We start from the raw sequence: 11238 nt of genomic DNA, 5'->3' as shown, positions 1-11238 counted from the left end.
TATGACAGAGGAACAAGATGCTAATATTTTGACAAAGGCCTTGTCAAGAGGGAATTTTGAGTTCCACAGGTGCAGGATAGGGGTGGTTGATAATCCTTTTCTCTCTAAGAGGGGGTGTTGAAAATGTGGCAAGAAAATCTCAGTTTGACTTTTCCTTGGTCAAGCTAGAGAAAATTCAAATTTCTATTTCAGTAGGAATCTTGGAGGTAGCTAACTGAGGTGACATGGAACTTGTCACTCAATTAACTCAGTTAATTCTTTTTGGGGAAGATTGAATCAAGCTCATTATGATTGATTACCGATTTGTAGCAATATATTTCAGTTAATTTGAGCTACTTTAGTTAAACTAGTTCTAACTGTTAGAAGAACTAGTGGAGGTTAAGTTGTGGAAGTAGAACTTCAACCACACTCAGTGATCAACTAGTTAACTGATCAATCAACCCAAAATAATTGTTGCATGCAGAGAATTCGAGTTACCCAGATGAGATGGATATTCCAAGGCAGTGTGCTGTCAATTGTATCGTATTCCAATGTGTACAAGTGGTGCATGCAGTCAGAGTAAGGACCTAGATGAATTGTACAATTTAATAGTGGGAAATTCCTAAATAATAGGGGATAATTTCCTAGAGGAAAAACGCAAGGAAATAGGAGCTTTAAGGGCTTCAAAATTGGCTAAGTATTTTCCAGAGTTAGTCAATCAGGCAAAGGGATAGACTATACACTTGCAGGGTGTGCTCAGGCTTGAACAAGCATATGTATTTCATCTATATTCTCTAATTAATGCAATATAGATAGTAAGGGGTTTTGAGCAGTTGCTTTCCCCTAGATAAATCTATATGCATGTGTGATGTTTCCTTTTGCATGTCTATGATTTGTGTTCTAGATGGTGAATTAACTTTTTCAAATCAATAGAATAGATTCAAGTCTTTTGATTTAGAAAATTTCATGAGCAATTTTGAATCTACACATTATTTTTTGTGTCAGGGACTAGGGTCCAAATGCATCTTAAACAAGACTTATGAATCAGGAAGATAATCAAACTCCACACCCAACAAAAATACATTCTTTAAGTTCGTGGCCCAATTTCTAAGTATTTCATTGACAAAGAAGGGATTCTATCTTTCATGACTAATTTGCAGCAAAAGAATGATAAGTTTCTATTAACAAGACAACCTTTCTTGTAAATATGGTCTCGCCAACCAGTGACACTTTTTCCATAGAAATCCAAATAAGTAATGAGGAGAACCTGGTTTCCTTACCTAACTTTTTTTATTCTTTGCAATTGGTATTTACTATATCATCCAAGTGGTCACCCAATTATACTTCTTCCCTATTTTGATTGTTTGACCTACAGCTTCCAACATATCTAGTTTTACATCCAACATCCAACCTAATGGAATGAGGTATAGAGATACTATTATGCATGTCCATTTTATGGTTGGATCCTTGATTTGTCTAATGATAATCCCTTTGGAATTATTTGGTGTCATTCCACCTATGAACTCCTCTACCGAAGCATTGGAGTCAACTATCTTAGGGATTTTGTCACCAATATGTGGTAGCCCTTTATTCTAGTGAATAAATTTGACTATTATCTTGATGGGGTGGTCAAACCAGAACCCCATCATGAAATCTACTGACTATGAATTTAGTAACTTCCTCCTTCAATCCTTAGAATTCTACAATCAGCAAGGCACCCAAATAATATTTGATCCATATGCCATGTGAAAATGATATCTCCTATTGCCATTTATTGTCAACCATGCCCAGCATTTAAAGTTATCCCATTGTTTATCCCAGACAATATCCTCTAGTTCTGCATATTAGATGTTATGGAGCTAAACCTCCAACTCTGTCTTTGTAGACTTATCAAATTTGACTTTGGTGCATTTCTCCATAAGGGTTTCAAATGTCTAAATGTGTCCACATATTCTTGGCATCCTAAAATCATCATTGAAATATGCACTATGTAGACACTCTAGCAAGTCAGATTTAGAATGGATTTGCTATGATATATTGGGAAGCTCTAAGATGTCTAAAAACTTGAGGACTGTAATCGGTTAGTCAGTTGCAAGAATAGTTGGAAATGATATGTTTACTAGACTTAAGCTCAAGTTTTTCCATAAATTTTCATCATTCATGCAACCCATTAACCAAATTTGGTACTATCTAGTCATGTTCAATACTAGTGTGTATGAGGCACATGATGGAGTAATGGGTAGATTTATAAATAGTTGTCTTGTTGAATCGGGACATATTTCAGACTCATCAACAAGGTCTTCTTTGTTGAGTTTTTGCATATCAACTTGGCCATTGTTGTTGGTTGATTCTAAAAGATCGTGGTTTTATTTAAGTGATTGATTTGATCAGTTTTATTGGCCATAAGATTCTATTATAATGCTACTAATGCTTTTGTCATTGCTCTTTTATTTACATATGTCAATGTTTCCCCTAATGCATTGGATCTTGGGGTTGGTTTTGTGTCTTTTGGTCTAACAATCTACGCATATGTAATGACGCCACCCTAAATTTACCTGTTTTTACAAGCCCTACAGGTAAATGTGAAGCGAAGTGCCACTATGACATGACTTGACCTCCTAGTTCCAGTTAAGGAAGTGGAGCCTACAAACTGACCAAAAACTGATATCCTACAAGGACTACAGATCACCTAGGAGCTGAAGAAACATCCTAGGTGGTCAATCCTTGAGCTGGAACCTTGCTTTTATGGCCTATACCTATAACCACACATTTGACACTGCCTGCATGTATTTTTGAGCCTCCAACCACACTCACAAGCCTTGCTCCATGTAGTTATGACCCCAATTCTCCAGTTCAGAGCATTCGATTCTGGGATATTAGCCACTTTTCTAGGCTAGCCTCTAGACTACTTCCCAAAACTTCTTGTAACTCTCCAAAATCATATTTAACATGACAACAATGCTAATCATTCAAACTTGAATAAGAAACTTGACCTAGAATAACTAGAACACAATAGACATTTCATCAAACATATGGTAAACATCTAATCTATACGTCATTAATGCATATCTGAGTGTAAATATCGGTACCTTATCTAAAAATCAATGAGAAGGTCTAATGCCCTCTCAAGTAGATACAAAAACACTTATTATCCTATACATTCATCAACCATTCATCAACTTATCAAGTATAACAAGAGCCATAACTAGAACATATTATAGAACCATGCTTATAACTATCATATAACCATAATATTAACCATGATAGAAAAAAAATCAAAGCCACATAATAACAAGTACAAGTGATCTTTAATGACAATAGGAAAATAGTACTTATTAACATATGCAAAATTCAACCAAGTCAGGGACTTCCACGTACCACTCGACCATAGATTGAGTTGAACCAAATATTTCTTTCAGCCAATCACCCCCATGCCATATTCCAAGCATGAATGTGGGATCTCATGGGATAAACCAAGACATAAAAAACCAAGGGAATCTAGAGGTTAAACCATCTCCACCCTCAAACTACCGTGATCTCACCAAAACTGGTCAAGAGATCACAAAACCAAAACAAGCTTGGATGCCTCAGAATTCCTTCACCATCCCTTAAGGAATTTTCCTATATTCACCCACCTGTCGAGGGCTTCCCAGAGAAAAACATCTCCACCCCCAACCCTTGGGAATTTTCCTAAGACCATCTCACCTTTATCCAAAACCTTATGACAATCCAAAGCTCAATTAGAAAGGAATCCCATTACACCATGGCTATTCAGGAAATGGCAAGGAAAGGACGAAACCACTATATAACCAGGAAAAACATATGACAATGACAAAAAATGAACCAAATACACAAATGCATGAACCATGCATTCACACCCCATCTAGGAAATCACACATGCAACCCATTACTTGAAAAATCATCCTGTTGAATCCACTAATCCAACCTTCTCCTTTCTTTCCTTTGCTTTCCTTACTTGAATTTTTTCCATCCTTTGCTTGTTTGCTTTCTTTCTCCTCTTAGTACTTTCTCTCTCTGTCAAACTAATTACAAAGCCAAACGGACAAAAAATAGTGAACTAATCCTCAAAAGCCTTTTTATCATTGAGGCCTCTATTTTCTTCATTTTTCTTAATTTTCCTTCTAATTCCCTTTCATGCAAAATCTATGTCTCTTCATCTTCCTTTTCTCCTATTTTCCTTTATTTTCATAAATAAATTACAATTGATGCCTCTTTTCTTTGCCAATGCCTTTGCCAATTTCCTCAGCCATTAATAAAAAGAAAGTGATGCTCACTATAGTGCTTTGCCCAACATTTTGCTTGGAATACGTGTCCCATGACCTTGGTCTTATTTTTCTTTTATTAAACTTTATTACATGAAATTTTAACCTAGGGATATTACAATCCCCTCCCCCTTAAGGGAACACCATCATCAGTGTTCTATGACACCTATGACCAAAAAACTGCTGAAACAAAACATACTGTCTATGGAGATTTATAACACAACTTGATGTAGTATTTACAATGAACAACTACTGCAAACCATGACAATATGAAAAAAATAACAATCATACCGCTTATTGGAGCTTTATAACATAGCTCATTGTGGTATCTACAACCATATACATATATACATACATATACCAAAACACATTTGGTTGACCCAAAAAATAATGAAAGATACAAATCCCACATCTGATGATCCATCTCCCATGTAGCTTCATTGGGCCCAAAGTGCTTCTAATGCACTTTAACTTGCTTGATTGCTCTATTCTGGAGCATGAGTTATTTTCATTGCAATATGCATTATGGTTCTGGTTGGAATTCTCCCTCTAGTTACACCTGAAATACAAACCTGTCATTCACATGATCAACATCCCAGACATACTTCCTAAGCAATGAAACATGGAAAACATCATGGGATTTCATTGTCAGAGGCAGTGCAAGTATATAGGCCACTAGTCCAATCCTCTCAAGGATCTCGAAAGGCCCGCAATACCAAGGTGCCAACTTGGTACATGACCAAATCCTCAAGGAGCTCCTCTTGGGCTTGATGCACTAGTACACATGCTCCCCAACCTGAAAATCCTTAAATACTTTATGTTGGTATGCATAAATCTTCTTCATGTGCTGTGTTGCTTTCAAATTCCTTTTATTAACCTACAATTCTTGTTCCATCAACATGTTTGATCCAATCAATACCTTATTCACTGGATCACTCTAATTGATAGGAGTATTACAACTCTGCCCATAAATTACCTCAAATGGACTCATGTTCAAGGACTCCTGATACCCATTATTACAAGTAAACTCTACCAGTGGATGATACTCCTCCAACTCCTTTATTGATGCATGACGTACATCCTCAACATGTCCTCAAGAATCTTGTTAGCTCTCTCTATCTTTCAATATGTATGTCGATGATAAGTTGTATTGAAAGCCAACTTTGTCCCCAAACCTGCAAACAACTCCTTCCAAAACTTGGAAGTGAACTTGGCATGTCTATTAGATATAATATTCTTGGGAACACCATGCATTCTCAATATCTCCCTGATGAAAATATGAGCTACCTCACTAGCTGAATTCACAGACTTAATGACAATGAAGTGAGCTACCTTACTTAACCTATCAACCACAACCATGATGGAATCATGCTTTCTGTATGTCCTTGGCAAACCTGTAATTAAGTCCATGGAAAATACCTCCCATTTCCACTCTGGAATCAGAATCAACTGCAATAAACCTCCTAGATGCTTACTTTATATTTTTACCTGCTGACAGTCCAAACATCTAACAACAAAATTAGTGTTAGGTCCCTATAATAATAGTGTAATCCCATTATTTTTATTGTTAATGTATCCCCCGTATTGTTATTTTTGTGCCCCATAGAAGCCGACTATTGTTATTGCTGTTCCCTTGCATTATTTTTGTTATGTAGGCTCTGGTTATATTGTGACCCCTTAGAATCATATATAGAAAGGAGGTCTAATCATTTGTATCATCCTAGAATTTTTCATTTATGTTATGTAAAGGAGGTTTCCCACTCGAAGAGGCTATTTCTCAAGTCGATCTATATTTTCTTTTATTTTGTGAGTTGGTTGCATAACATTTGGTATCAGAGCTTTGGATTCTAGGGTTTCACTTCTTCAAACAAGTCACATTGGAATTTTCACTATAATTTTTTTTCTACAAGGCTTCAGAAGATGAAATTGCAATCACATGGATTCAAAATATCGGTGAACTTTGTGTATAAATTTTAGATCTTGCTTTGCTATATTTTCAAAGATATGATTTGAGGAAGTTAGGGTTTTTGTAGGCTCCAAAATTCCATCTCAAACAAGTGATCTAGGGAAAATCATCATAAATTTCTCTCTGAGCATTGGATTTGAAGTTTGTAAAAAGTGGCTGGAATTATACAAAATGTAGTTTGTTTATATCATTTTCAGGGCTGAAGTTCGAAAGGGTGATACGTGGCACTCTGTACAAGTTCGCTCTACTAAACTAGTCCATAATCAAATTGTCGTTGGAGATTGGGATAACTTTATCTTGAAGAATCAAATTTTGGTCTTACTTGTGGCATTGAAAATAAAACATAGAGGGCTAGCATAGAAAGGAATTTCACATCTTAGATAGCCTAAATTATAGAGATACAACAGTTCCAATATCTAGCTCCAAAAAACAAGGAAAAAGGTGTGTATATTTTTTTAATTTGCATAAATTTTGTTTGAAGAATCAGTTTGAAGTGATTCAAAGGGAATATAGAAGCATATATATCATTATTTAATTCCAATATGCCTCGAAAAAAAATGACACACCTAGTAAGCAACCAGAAAGCTCTAATATGACACATGAAGAAGAGGAAGAAATGCAACATGATATATCAAAGTTATAGGACCAAGTGCAACAAATTTCACTCTCCCAAAGAGAAACCAAAAATGAATTGGGAGTGATGAATGTTAAGATGGATGGTTTAGAGAAAAAATAAAATGAGACATGGAAGTTTTGAATGAAGGATTGAAAAATTTTCTACAAGAAAAGCTTCCCAGTGGTGACAAGGTAATCCATGAAAATCATGATGAGGACAAAAATAATATGAGTTATGATTTTAGAGACTCCAATTTTGGGTTTAAGACCTATCACATTCCAAAGATAGATATGAGGAAGTTTGATGGTAAGGATCTGGTAACATGGATACTACAGATGGATCAATATTTTTATCTCCATGACGTGCAACACACACAAAAGGTACGCATTGCATCGTTATATTTAGAACCCAATCAGTTTGTATGGTATCGATAGCTTAGTTCTTGTAAACCACTTACAAAGGAAATGATAGAAAATTATGAGGATAAAAGAGAAACACCTTCTTTAGCCAATTGATAAATCTCAAACAAAAGGGTTCAATGGAAAAGCACATTGAGGACTTCCAAAAATTCAATATCAGGGTAACTGATGTTAGAAAATTATATATTGCAGATCAACATAACACATAAAATATTGCAGAAATATAAAAATAGAAAATACATAAACAAGAGAGACACAGATATACATGGTTCACCCAATTTGGGCTACGTCCACGGAGAAACAGTCAGTCCTTCCTTTTATATTATCTAGCAAAATGAAGATATACAACCTACAACAGATCCACTGTAATTCCCTCTTCTCTCTCACACAGTCTCCTCTCTCTTTCTCGCTCAGAATATAAATCTTCATATCCACAATACAATTCCCTCATATATAGCGAGGGGTTTCCTTCTAGGGAAAAAAACCCTAAGTTAAACATAACTTTTATCGTCAAATTTCCGCCTAATGAACGACCTAGATTGACTACAAATTAAAACATTTTACAAGAAAATTTTACATATATTTTTAGCTTCGAGGGTGTTGCCCCCGATCCCCTACTAGAGGGGGGATCCAAATAATCATCATCGCCCCCTCTGGACCCCCCTGGCGGCACACATTTACGGGTGGCATTGCCACCACATTATGAACTGGGTTCCAATGCTCCGATACCTCTGAATAAAGAAGATAATCAGGCTCCACACCCAACAACTGATATTCCAGAGGAGCATAGGATTGATGTCTTCATAGGGATTTTAAAGGAGAACATCCAACATGAGGTTCGTCTTTGGGAACCTGATTCATTAGAGAAGGCATTCAGGGTGACAAGAAAAATTATGGCAACGGGGAAGTTTTCCACTCACAACTATAAAGATGGAAGATTTGCCACTCCTATCATTCCACAACCTACAAGGTTGACACCACAACAATTGGAAGAAAAAAGAGAAAAATGGCTTTTTTACAGTTGTAATAGAAAATATGCTAAAGGTCATAAGTGCACTAAGAAGAAATTATTTTACATAGATTTTCAAGAGGAAGAAGAAAAGGAACAAGAAACATCAAAAGAGGGGGATATACACCAGGAACCAACCCTAGAGAAAGGAGAAATGAATCCGACCACATATTGTAATGCATTGGAAGGAATCACCACTCCTCAAACTCTCAAGATAGAAGCATATATGAAGAAGAAAAAGGTAATAGTGTTGATTGCTTCGGGTAGTACCCATAATTTTATTCATTGTAAGATAGCCAATGAATTGAATTTCTTCCTTTATCTAGCACCGAAATGTCAAGTAATGGTTGCAAATGGAGGAACTATAAATTGCTCTAGAAAGTTCCATAATATCAAGCTAACCATGGGGGAATATGTATTGAATAGTCTAATGTTTTCCATTCTAATGGGCTGTTATGATGTTGTACTAGGAGTCCAATGGTTACAATCTTTGGGGACGATAGCTTTTAATTTTCAAGAACTTTTCCTGAATTTTTTTTGGGAAGGAAAGGAATTTTAATTAAGGGGTATCACAGGGAAACTAGGAAATATAATCAACTCTAATGGCGTGAAAAATATTTTAAATAAAGAAAAACAGGGCATAATTTAACAATTATGCTCATTATAGATTCAAATATTGAAATCATCTATTTCTCCAGATCTCCAAAAAGTCTTGGACAACCATTCCAAGGCATTTGAGACTCCCAAAGGTCTCCCACTTATTCGTGATCATGATCATGCTATTCATTAGATCTCAGGAAGTGTTCCTCCAAAATTTAGACCTTACAAATATCCCTATGCCCAAAAGAATGAAATTGAACGTATGGTTGTAAAAATGCTAGAGGTTGGTACAATTCAACATAGTCAAAGTTCTTTCTCTACTCCGGTAGTATTGGTGCACAAGAAAGGTGGATCATGGCGTATGTGTCCGGATTATAGGGAGCTAAACAAGTTCACTATTAAAGATAAATTTCCCATTCCTGTCATTGACGAATTGTTGGATGAATTACATGGAGAAATTTACTTCACCAAGTTGGATCTTATATCATCAAATTAGAATGAGGACTATAGACATTCTGAAAATGGCATTCAGAACTCATGAGGGTCATTATGAATTTCTGGTCATGCCTTTGGGCCTTACTACTGCACCTTCCAAATTTCAAGGTTTGATGAATTCCATTTTCAAACCCTTAGAAAATTTGTGTTAGTATTTTTTGATGATATACTAATCTACAACAAGTCTTGGAAGGATCATGTTCAACATGTTGACAGGGTGCTCAAACTATTTGAGGAGAAATAATTATATGCAAAAACCTTCAAATGTTTCATTGGAGTACAGGAGGTGGAATATTTGGGTCATAATGTATCTCAAGAGGGTGTTAAGGTAGACCCTAACAAAATTAAAGCCATTAAGGAATGGAAAATCCCCACAACCATAAATCATCTTCAAGGATTTCTTAGGTTGACAGGATATTATCACAAGTTTCTTAAGAATTGTGGGATAATAACAACACCTCTAACAATGTTACTAAAGAAAGATGGATTTTCTTGGACTCCATAATAAACTAAGGCATTTGAACATCTTAAAGAGGCAATGTGTCAAGCACCCATCTTAGCTACGTAAAACTTCACAAAAACCTTTATTGTGGAATGTTATGCCTCAATAAATGGAATTGGTGTTGTTTTAATGCAAGAAGGAAGACCCATTGTTTTTTAAATTTGTCCAATCAAAGGAAAGTATTTACACAAACCTATTTATGAGGAGGAAATGTTGGCAACACTACATGCATTAAAGAAATGGTGACCTTACCTAATGGGAAGCCACTTCAAGGTAAAAACAAATAAGTATAGTCTTAAATAATTCTTGGAAAAAATATTATCTTCAGAAGAGAAGCGAAAATGGGTCACAAAGATGTTGGGTTATGACTTTGAAATCATCTACAAAAAAGGGAAGCAAATGTTGTTGCAGATGCACTCTCAAGAAAGGATGAGGATGTGGAAGCATTGATTTATGCCATCTCTATTATCCAACTTGATTGGATAATCGAAGTAAGGGATGAATGGAAGAATGACGAAGAGGTGTGGACACTCATTAAAAAGTTGTAGCAAGACTCCAATACTTCAAATACATTTAGTTAGAAAAATGATTCATTATGGTACAAATATTACTTATATATTTGTAAGAATTCCCAACTCAAATAAAATATTCTTTTGGAATTACACACCTCCACCTTAGGGGGGAACTCAAGATTTTAAAAAACTTATCACAGGATCAAGAAGACATTTTTTTGGGATGGCCTTAAATCTGATATTCAGAAGTTTGTGGCAGAATTTTTTGTTTTCCAACAAAATAAAGTTCAGACAATTAATACCCCGGGTCTGTTACAACCTTAACCATTCCAAGTCAGCATTGGGAGGAGGTCTCAATGGATTTTATCATAGTTTTACCCAAGTCTAAAGGAAAGAGTGCCATCATGATGGTAGTTGATAGAATTTTCAAGTATGCACACTTTTGTGTATTACCTCATCCTTTTAAATCCAATACAATTTCTAATGCATTTATGGAAACACTTCAAAAGCTACATGGAAACCCAAAGATTATTGTAAGTTACAAAGATCCAATTTTCACTGGAAATTTTTGAATGGAATTGTTTTCTTGTCTTGGTACTCAATTAGCTCATAGATCCTCTTATCATCCTAAATCTGATGGGAAAAATGAGATAGTGAACAATTGTTTGGAAGGATATATTTGTTTCTTTGCATCTAATAAACAAACACAACGGGTCAAGTGGTTACCTCTAGCTGAATGGTGGTATAACACTTCCTTCCATACTGCAGCAAAACTGACCCCATTTATGGCACTTTATGGATATCACTCACCATCCATCACATCATCTTTAAGAGAAATTCCATGGTTCAAGCAGTGG

The sequence above is a fragment of the Pinus tabuliformis genome, chromosome 3_2 (assembly GCF_031772625.1).
Source record: "Pinus tabuliformis cultivar Carrire ecotype Pingquan chromosome 3_2, CPIR1, whole genome shotgun sequence".
Classification (NCBI taxonomy): Eukaryota; Viridiplantae; Streptophyta; class Pinopsida; order Pinales; family Pinaceae; genus Pinus; species Pinus tabuliformis.
Note: the sequence above shows the minus strand (reverse complement) of the source record.